The following is an 11,393-nucleotide window of genomic DNA, read 5'->3' on the forward strand; positions in this document are numbered from 1 at the left end:
CGTACAGTCCTTGAATTAAGAATTGATTTAATCTCAGATGCAGTTACATTTTCCCCTCTGAGTGTTTCCTGATGAAATAAAGCAGAATGCCCAGAACTGTCAGACAGCTGGGGGAATATGCCTGTCTTGTTTAGGTGAGTTTTTATCTCCAACTAAATTTAGTTACAGCAGTTCTGCAAGCTTTGAATAAAATGCACCAAAGTAGCAGCTGCCACAGAGCCATTTTCCTTCTTTCCTGATGTGTTATTTATGCAGATGTGCTTTGGTTTAACACTATATGTCACAGATTATTTTTTTATTGTGCACACACAGGCATGCTTAATGCCGAATTATATATAAAATGCAGTGTTATTCCCATTTAACTCCAGCAACCTTGAACAAAAGTCCTCCCTCTGTAGTTAAGCGGGTGCTTGAAGGGCAAGCCGACACAGACACGGTCTACTGGTTTTATTGACCCGCTGAACAACCCCTCCGTGTCTCCAGGGGCTTGGAGCTCAGGTTAGGGTCTTTGTTGTCTGCGTTCATTAGTGTCTCCTTCACCATCTCTCTTTCTCTCGCTCTACTCTCTCCATCGCTTTCTCAAAACGCCAACTTTTTGAACTCTCACTCTGTCTCTGCTGCTCTTTTCCCCCTGAAGGAGCTGCAGAAGAAAATGTCACCAGAGCAAATTAGTGGGAGCCTCAAACCCCGTATGTCTACCTCTGTTTACGCCACTCAGCGATGGCATCACTCATAAAAGTTCACTTGTGTCAAAACTTCACCTTACTCAGGTGTGATCAAGTATTTAATGGTAATTGCAACAAAGGTATAAAGCTGTTTTAAAGCAAATTTTCTCCACAAGTTAGAAAGTACAAACACATTCTAACAGATTTGTATCAACTCAAGTGGTCCTGAAAGACATCACACATAGCAGAACATTCAGAAAAACATGGATATTCTCTCTCTTGACAAAAGGTTGTGCATTTGAAGGCTGAGCCAGATGAACATTTGCACATAATAAATGAACATTTATTTCAAAAGTATATTTGGTTTGATATATCTGTATCACATCTGAGGGGGGAATATAACATGTTGCAGTTATAGATGGGGTTGCCAACGGTTGCTTATCAAACGGCCTCTGCATGCAGAAGGTTTGTTCTACGACCAATCAGGGTAATGAACAAGTCACGTATTCAGAGCGACGGAAATGAATCAACAGGAGAATTGTTGTTAGGTAAAATAATAAATTAAACCTTTGCTGTGGACTGTTGGCAAAACAGAAAATACGTCGATCTTGCAAAGGAATGATTTGAGTGCCATCTTCTGTTCAATTTTCTTAGAAAAAGTCTGAATCTTTAACTGTTGATGCCGAAGTTTATTTAAATGGTTGTTAATCCTCAACTGCAGCCATGTACTTTGCTTACATCCAGATTACATCGCTGTTCTGTCGTTATCGTGTTAAAACCGCCCAGAGACTCTCTACAAGGAGACACTCATTTGATCGGCTCATAATTAATGAGCTCCAGTGGATGGTAATGTAGGTAGACATACCTGCAAAGCAAATATTAATTTGCTGGCGGGGCGAGTAGATTTCTAGCTACTTATTTCGTGCATCTAATGTTATAGATGTGAAATTATATTATTTCCAATCTGAGTCTCAGTATCTCTGACGTAGCTGTGAAACTCTTTTTTGGAGCATTGTTAGCGCAGCATTGTCAGTATTGACACTGAGTCAAACCATGACAAACTTAAACATCAGCATTGTGACAATGCACGCCAGAGGTTGTGTCTGCCGCTCCTGTCATCATGTGCTGGGCCAGTTTGCAGTCAAGTGCGAAGCGGCTGGGATGAGAATCAGCTCCTCCAAACCCGAGGCCATGGTTCTACACCGGAAAAGGGTGGCGTGCCTTCTCCGGGCGGGTGGAGAAGTCCTGCCAGTGGAGGAGTCTAAATATCTAAGGGTCTTGTTCACGAGTGAGGGAAAGATGGAGCGTGAGATTGACAGACGGATCGGTGCAGCGTCCGAAGTTATGCAGTCGGTGTACCGAACTGTCGTGGTGAAGAGGGAGCTGAGTGGAAGGACGAAGCTCTGGATTTACTGGTCAATCTATGATCTCACCCTCACATATGGTCATGAACCTATGGTCACGACCGAAAGGACGAGATCGCGGATACAAGCGGCCGAGATTAGTTTCCTCCGCAGGGTGGCTGGACGCTCCCTTAGAGAGAGGGTGAGGAGTTCGGTCACCAGGGAGGAGCTCGGAGTCGAGCCGCTGCTCCTTCACATTGAGAGGAGTCAGCTGAGGTGGCTTGGGCATCTGTACTGGATCCTCCTGGACGCCTCCCTAGGGAGGTGTTCCAGGCATGTCCCACTGGGAGGAAACCCTGGAGAAGACCCAGGACACACTGGAGGGACTATGTCTCTCAGCTGGCCACCATTCACTAACTTAAGAAATAAATAGCTGTAAAAATAAATTAATAAATTAATAATACTAAGTAATAAATTAAATAAACCCAGTCGGATAGCCCTGTGAAGTGGGAATAAAATAAACCAGGGTAGGGGCAGCACCATCCCCAAACCTGATCAAACACTGGGGGGGGGGGTTGTGCTCATGCTCATGAAAAGGGGGTGGGGTGGGAGGGTAAGAGAGGCTTATGAGAGTTAATGATGGGGTGTGTTGTCTTAGGCCCCGTTTACACGGGGCAAAAACGGAGGCGTTTTCATGCGAGGTCAAAGCCCCCAAAAACGATAATTTCTGAAAACTCCGGCCAAAGTGGAGATTTTCAAAAACTCCGTTTTCACCTTTGCGTCTAAACAGAGAAAACGGAGGAAAACAGAGATTTACGTCACATTATGCGACAGAAACGTCACCAGCAGCGTCATGAGTGCGACCTGTGTTTACAATTTGTTTGGCCACCGTCAATATTTTCTTTTATTTTACCTGTTTTATATTCTCTTAGACTCTCGTTCCGTCTTGGAAGTAAAGCCTGAATTATGGTCCCGCGTTAAATCGACGCAGAGCCTACGGCGTAGGGTACGCGGCGATGCGCACCGTACGGTGTTGGTGTAACGCGGAACCATAAATCAGCCTTAACTGGAAGTTACACATGTCATTTGTTGATGTTTTTTCCAGGATTCTGATTGGCTGGCATGACGTTAACAGCGTTTTCATGCGGGTCCGTGTAAACGAGGATATTTTTGAAAACGGAGAGGGGAAAATATCAGTTTTTGTAAATACCCGGCTACGTGTAAACGTGGCCTTAGGGAGCACTTGACGGAGGAGGGCAGCGGTAGCGATTAACGCTATTATTATTACTATTATTATTACTATTATTTTCAAAAAATCAAGGAATCAGGAATTAATCATCCAGCTTTTTTGAGTATTTTGAAGAGTTTGTTCCTTCAGTCTATTTCATTAAACACACACTTCATCGAATGTGAAGGCCAATAACTTTGGCATCTGAAAATGCAGCTCTCTTCGCTGTAACACCACCGCCGTAACTTATTCACAGCACTTTTCATATTCACTGTCTTCTTTACTTGACCGAGGCGCATCGCATGTAACGATTTCCTCCCGGTCTGCCGTTATTCACCTTAATGCATTTGAGTGGATTGAGGGAGAGTGCAGTCTGACATCTATCTTTGCAAACAGATGGTTTTAATGCATGTTAACTTTAAAGGCTTCATCGTTATCGCTCTTCATCTGCACAGCATCTACCCACCGGGGGAGACTTGAGCACTTCCAGGACTCGTGACCCACTGACCACAAAAAGGCCTTAATTGAAAATGACTTCAGACTACGATAAAGGGCGGAGATGGTTTAGAGGAGGATGTTCAAAAGGTTGAACAGACTGCATGGTCCTATTTTCTATTAATATAAACAAACCGGCTCTTATATTGACCACTCATAAACAATGTGTAAAATATTTAGATGAAAAACCTTTAAAAAAAGAAATGTGAGGAAATATGGTTGATATAATGCTTTCAGCTGCTCCCTGTCAGTAGCATCAGTACATACCAGGAGGCTCGGCCCTTCCTGTTTGCCAAGGTCACATCTCCTGTATGTCGCCATGTCATCATGCTGGTGAGTTTTGGGTTCTAGCAATGTCTGTCCGTGGTGGAAACACAGATTCCCAGTCCACGCACTTCGGAAATTAGAAAACAAAGTATTTGCAGACATGGTCTGGAGCGATTAGAGCATATTGAAGCAGCGACTCCTCCTTCTTGTCCTCTTGTCCTATTGGATGCAATAATGCTGGTAAATCCAACCACATCCATGTACTCACTCTTTTATTTAAACCTTAAAGACAAGGGCACTGAACCTTTTTTATTTTACTTAAATTTGTTACAGTCTGTTCTAAATATAGCACCTATGAAAAGAGCAAACAGTGACACAAGAACTGAACCAAAACACATCAGTCTGTTTCCACAGTCCTTCATCACAGCCTGATGGAAGTAGCCACTGTCCTTCTGCCATCAATATGCAAATAGAAATGGCCCTTGAGTGTGTGGAGCACTTCCCTCAAGTGCATTCATTAGGCACCATTAGCATAATTGATTCCCAGTACTGCCATAAAACTGGTCACTCCCCGCTCTGGGGATTCCTTTGGGGACTTCATGAGCGAACTTCAATCATAAATCATTAAAGGACACGACTTGCCAATGGACTCTGCCAAGGCCCCAGAGATTTGGGAACAACACTAATACTGTCACTGATGTCTAAATCATCGATGTGACATACGAAGGTGCCTACAGGCTGAGATATCCTACAACCCACCTCCCCATTCTTATTCTGTAAAGTGGCAAACATGCACTTAGACTTCGCAATATGGCAGAGAATAATTGAATAGTTGCAATAATTTACTGGAGATAAACTGATATTTTTAGTAAGCTTTAGTATATATGGCAGCAACCAGAAATAAACCGAAGTAAATCCAACGAGAACTTTGCACTGCAGACGTCATAACAATAGCTGTTATGTTCAACCATTTTTCTCTCCCCTGCATCACCATTCAGAGCAGGTGTGCGGCTTATTACAGCTTCTATTAGAGAAAAAGGGAAACTGTGCAATAAAGTGGATTTTTTTTTCATTTGTTCCACCCAGCCTTCCCTCCATCTGTCCATCCATCTAACATACCCCCTCTTTTCAGTCTAATTAAACTCATCAAGTTGTGCAGTGAAGGTTTCCAGCAGCACCTCAGAGAAGCAGAGAAGGAGTTAGAGGAGAGAGGGATAATGGCGCGCTCATGATGCATCGCCACCTCACAAAATAAAACATATTCATAAAGAATATTCATTACCTCTACCAGCCATCACACAGATGGCCAGAAAATTGGCTTTGTGTTGAGATGTGGATTCAGGCATGCATATTAATGACAGACAGATGTAAACGCATATTTGCGTTCTTTGGCTCCTCTTTTTTTGCGACAGACAAAATGATAATGCATCCACTTAGGAGAGGGAAAAAGGGGCTGCATCCGGGAAGCAATTCACCTCTAATGTGTTGCTGGGTTATTGGCTTTTTGTGGGGCTGCATCGTGCAAGTCCTGAGGCGCAGTCATTACATTACAGTATTAGACAAGATGTGTCAACAAAAACAAAAGCCAAACAAATCATCAAGGTTCGACAGTTGAATGACAGTTTTCAGAAACACAGATAGACAAACGTACCACTGTGGTGGGAAATGATATTGTGCTTTTTGGAAAATTATCATTATTTGTATTAATAAAGAATATTTTTTTATTATGATTAATATAATAATTATTAATCACTGCTGTTAGTTGTGCATTTGTTTTTTTTTTGTCAATGAAAATTACAGTTTCTGTATTTATAATAATAATTATTTCTATTCTGTGCATGTGTGTGTTTCGTTAGATGCTTTGTTTGCCTCAGGGGAAATGTAAATCCCCCTGTAAATTCATTTTATGTAAATGAGTGGATAAAAATAGGAACACCCATCAATATATCACAGCTTAAATCATAAAAACTCTATGCTATCTACACTCTATACACTATCTTAGCATTCGTATTGTCTCTACAGCTGTTCACACTGAAAAACACAATATTTGAAACTTTAAGGTGTGATATTTTACTGCAGAAGTTCCATATTAAGAAACTAGTTTTGGACTTTCTCTCATTTATTTTAGGACATTCACATCTCCACCGCTAGGGGTCAGTAACGCTCTCTCCGCCTTGGTTAAGGATTCATCATCTCACCTTGGATGACTTTTACTTCAACATATGTACTTTATAAAATTCATATAATACACACTATTAGCAACAGATAGTACTGTTCTTTTACTGTGGTCATCTTCTGTGCTTCCTAATATGTCAGAAGGGATTGTAAAAAGTGTTATACCAATGAAAGAAAACAACAGAAGAAACGTAACGAAGTGTATAGAAGGTAACATTCATCCTTCTTTTAGGTTAGATTAGATTAGATCTGTATTTGTCATTGTTATATAACAACTAAATTAAAAGTGGCATCAGTCAGTGCTACAAAACAAACAGATAAATACCATAGCATACAAAACACTTACACACAACACAAAATAAAACAAATAACTGATTAAAAACCGATAACCCAGTAAAAATAGCCTACACATGCACGTAATCCCTCATATCAGTTTACAGTTTGTTTTTGAGTAGATTAAGTTTTGTTACAGCTGTAGGATAAAAACTGTCTCTAAATCGGGTTGTTTTTATTGCTCTGTACCGTTTACCTGAGGGCAACGGTGCAAACAGAGAGTGTCCAGGGTGAGAAGTGTCCTTTGTGATCTGTTTGTCCTTTTTAATACAACGGTTGTTGTGCAAGTCCTCCAGTGAGGGGAGAGGGCAGCCGAGGATTTTTTAGGCTGTATTCACAACCCTTTGTAGAGCCTTCCTTTGAGCCACCGTGCTACTGTAACTACACACTGATGCAGGACGTCAGTCTGCTCTCTATGGAGCACTTGTAGAAAGACACCAGCAGTTTGTCCTTGATATTGTACTTCCTGAGGAGCCTCAGGAAGTACAGTCTTTGCTGGGCCTTTTTTGTCAGCCCCAAAGGTGTTCAGGTTCCACCTGCTCAATATGAACCCCCAGGAAACGGACACCCTCTCCACACAGTCTCCCCCGATTGTTAGTGGTGTAAGGTCCATTTTTTTCTTCCTGTAGTCTTTTGCAGAGGTGTCAAAAGTATGCACATTCATTACTCAGGTAGAAGTATAGATACTAGAGTTTAAAAATACTCCTGTAGAAGTTGAAGTATCAAAAGTTTTTTACTCAAGTAAAAGTATAAAAGTACTGGTTTCAAAACTACTTAAAGTATAAAAGTAAAAGTAATGTAAGGGGGAAAAAAGCCATTAAGGACAAAAGCCATTGAAAATTAATGCATCTTAGTATAATGCAAATATATTAAAGAAGCATATATGTGTACTATTGAGCATTAACATGTGTTTCAGAGAGCAGGAGATATGATGACTAGTTGCCTATAAGTATTGTAATGGTGCAAAAAGTCAAACTTCAGAGGCATGTTATCATTTATCCTAACCTTTATTGGAATGTACATCCAAGTTTAGTTGCAGGAATCTGAGGGAACGGAGAACAAAACTGGACAAGAACATCTGAAACAACCACAACCAAATTCACTCTATCCGGATGGAGCAATTTAACTGGATAGTTTTTGTTTATAGGCCGAAATGAAATAGAGTAACGAGGCTGTTTTTAAAATGTAAGGAGTAAAAAGTACAGATAATTGTGTGAAAATGTAAGGAGTAAAAGTAAAAAGTTGTCTGAAAAATAATTACTCCAGTGAAGTAACCAAAATTTCTACTTAAGTAAGGTAACGAAGTATTTGTACTTCGTTACTTGACACCTCTGGTCTTTTTTAATGGTATTTAGTGACTAGCTGGGCTTCTTCCACCCATTTGTAAAGATTATATCACATATTGCATGTTTTTTAAAGAAACTTTCAAACAAATAACTTTTGCATGGGTTTAAATAAAAACTTTGTTATGATACATAGTCAGATTATTTCAACTGACGACCACCGCCACAGTAACCAGTCTCGGGGCTTCCCTTCACACATTAGATCACCATCTCCACGTTACAGCTCGTATATGTCGCGGAGAGAATAGGGAAGGTTTTTAAGAGAAACGGCCTCATAAACACTCGATCCTAGAACACCACACTGCTCACTCGGAACAAAACCTTCTATGTGTAAGTGTGTTTCCAATATGGAAAATTAAAGGCAGTTAATAAAAAGCAGTGTTAAATCAATGGAAGCCATAAAATTTACAGGGTGATATTAAAATGTGGAGGGCGGGAGGTGGTGGGGGCGAAAATAGTGACATTAACATGCTGGGCCTGAATTATCATGTTAATTTAATATCCCGTCTTCAAATGAAGGAGAAATCTCAATAAAGGTCAATTAAGTAACTATCCCCCCCCCCATCTCAATTTGGGATTTTATGGTTGCATCTAAGCCATGGTGCTGATGCTCGGACCAGGGGGCGTCATTGGCTCCTGGAGACCTCGGGGATAACCTCAGATTAACAACACATTTTAGATCATGATGGTGTTTAGTTTGGGCCAGAATGTCTCTGTTATTGTAGCACCTGCACATACTTATTCACCGCTTTTAGGTATAGATATTATTCTGCGGCTGAACTCAAGAACAAGGTCAAGATGTCAGGGCTTTACTTTATACAATTGAAAAGAATTTAGTATAAGCTAAGTGGGTTTATTGAAAAAGCTTTAATGTGAAGGATGTTTTGGTCAAATTGTCGAATAGATTTTCATCACTTTGATTTGAATTTTATATAATTCAATTTATGATTAAGTTCATTTGTATTTCAGATTTTCAGAACAAGTGCTGATCCTGGGACATCCTTGAGCAGCCCGGTGCTTGCTTTTTGCCCTCTTTTGTCTGCACTCTCTGCGATGCTTTTCTGCTTTTCAATCATCTTTGCTAAATAAACTTTCTTTTTCAAAGGATAAGTAGAAAATGTTGTGGAAACATGTAAAACTCCCCTCACACGGCAGCAGGCTTCTTGCTTCTTCACGCCAATGAATAACCAGTCAAGTTTCTCTGTCCGTTCCTCCACCGTCGTCATTACTCCACCAACCAGCTGCATGCTCCCTCTGTCATCCCCTACTTAAATGCATCTAGGAAAACTAAACCAACGCTCCAAAAAAACCAAACGAGTATATGTTTTGACTGCTCTGGGCTACTGTACGTAACATGGTCACTCAGCACGGTGACAGGCAGAGGAGAACTTGAGGGATCTGTAGAATCAAAATGTTAATTGTTGAGAGGTGTTGCATGCTGGGACTTTAATCATTGACGAGTGGCACAAGAAATTAAATTTGTAGCGATATTTGTATTCTTACGTGGATGTGACTTTTCTCTGGAAGGACCGCCTGCGCTCCCAGAGGAGCCAGACATTGATTAAGTCAACCTTGTGACCAGAAAAAACCTGCTAATGCATCAAATAACTACCAAGATAATGGCAACTCATCCACCACACTCACTATAATGAGAGTGGTAACTGAAGTATTATATTGATGCGGACTGACATGTCGGTGGCCCAACAGTCAAAAGAATGATGAATAATTCGCTCGTAAGCACAGTAGTCATCGACCAGTTATTGACCTCCGCAAGCTTGACTGCTGCAATGACATGGCTTTTTGCAAATCCATAATCTTATGAATAAATCATACTGAGCTAGTTAGAGGGAGTCTTTCAAGGGCGGTGGTTAATAAACAAAAGAAGAACCAATACTGTCATCCATTATCTACACACAATTATTCCTACCCAGGGTCACACGGATATGCTAGCTCTCTTTGTTTGAAAGTCAGGGGTATAACAGACCACGCACAGCCAGACACTTCACACACTCACACCAGCTAACACGGACCATTTATAATCACCAGTGGACCTGACAAACATGTTTTTGGACTGAAGGAGGAAGCTGGAGTACTTGATGTAAATTGTGGTCTTTTGTTGTTTGTTTACATTAAAATACTATATTGGACTCTTCTGGCATTTTTGAGTTATTTTTGTTGGCTGTGAGATTTTTTTCCAACTCTTTCAAGTTTACTCTGCTGATTGTTGTTCACGCATAAAGATCGAATTATGATAATTGTAGTGTGTCGCCTTTTTCTTCACTTTTCTTCAGCAAAGTTAATCAAATAAATTACGACCACGTGCTTAATTAACTTCATTCAGCTGTACCATTTCTACAGTACCTTGCATGTAGGCACAAACTAATGTTTTCAGTCTGCAGATTGTGATGGTGTTTGATCAAATGCGTTACGGCAGCTCATGCAGCACAGACTGTAAGGTCACCAACAAAATGTTTCATGGTAACAAAACCCCCATGTAGGACCCACTAAACATTAAACAGCAGGCCAAACATGCACAATGCTGTCCCAGACTCAACCAACATGAAAAAAGTTGGGCGTGTTGTCGTGGATTTTAGTGGTATAAGGTTTTGAGTTTAATTTCTTCTTAGGTTCTCTAGTGTTGGTCTTGTGCTGTGACCCGTTTCCTGTTTCATGTTGAAAGTCTGTTAAATTGTGTATAGTTCTTTCTAGACTCTCCATGATCCTGATTGCACCTGTCTATCTAATTGTTGAATTTCTTAAGAGTATAATATAACTGAATGAGTGTGGCGTGTTGGGAAAAGTTTCCAGGAAAAAAAGCATAAAAAAAAAAGCATGACAGCATGCTTAGATTTGCCCTGGAGCAGTGTCCTTTGGACAGAGGAGACCAAATTAGAGAGATTTGGCAATGATGCACACTGCCATGTTAGGCGAAACTCAAAACATCATTGCAAACCACTCCATCGAACATGACAGTGAAACAGAGACGATTTGGGCTTGATCTGCAGCCACAGGAAATGAGCACTTGCAGTCACTGAATTGACCATGAACTCCTCTGTATAACAATGTTACTATATAGTACATTTGGAATTTCTGTCCAACTGCTACAACCTTTGTGAAATTACTGGTTAATGCAACAAAACAATGTCCCTAAGCACAACAGCAACTCAGCAACTGATTGGCTAAAAAAGGGTTGAGGTGTAGCGATGGGCCAGTCAATGTCCAGATTCCAACCTAATTAAAATGCAGTGGCAGGACCTCCTGAGAGCTGTGTTAAACTAATAAAGCTAAATCTCAATGAATGGAAACGACTTTGCCACCAAGAGTGGGCCAACTTTCATCCAAATGATCACTTGATGTTATACTACTAAAAGTAATATTGCATTACAGCTATTGCATCATGGGATGTGCTGAGATTTTCATTCTGCTTCTGTCTTAAGTGATTTTTTATTTTTTTTATTGTTATTAAGTAATGACATGATCTAATATGTCATGTTGTTATCCACATGTCATTCCACTTAGCTTATTTTAAGACCTCGCAATTGCC

The sequence above is a fragment of the Cololabis saira genome, chromosome 15, assembly GCF_033807715.1.
Source record: "Cololabis saira isolate AMF1-May2022 chromosome 15, fColSai1.1, whole genome shotgun sequence".
In the NCBI taxonomy this organism is placed as follows: Eukaryota; Metazoa; Chordata; class Actinopteri; order Beloniformes; family Belonidae; genus Cololabis; species Cololabis saira.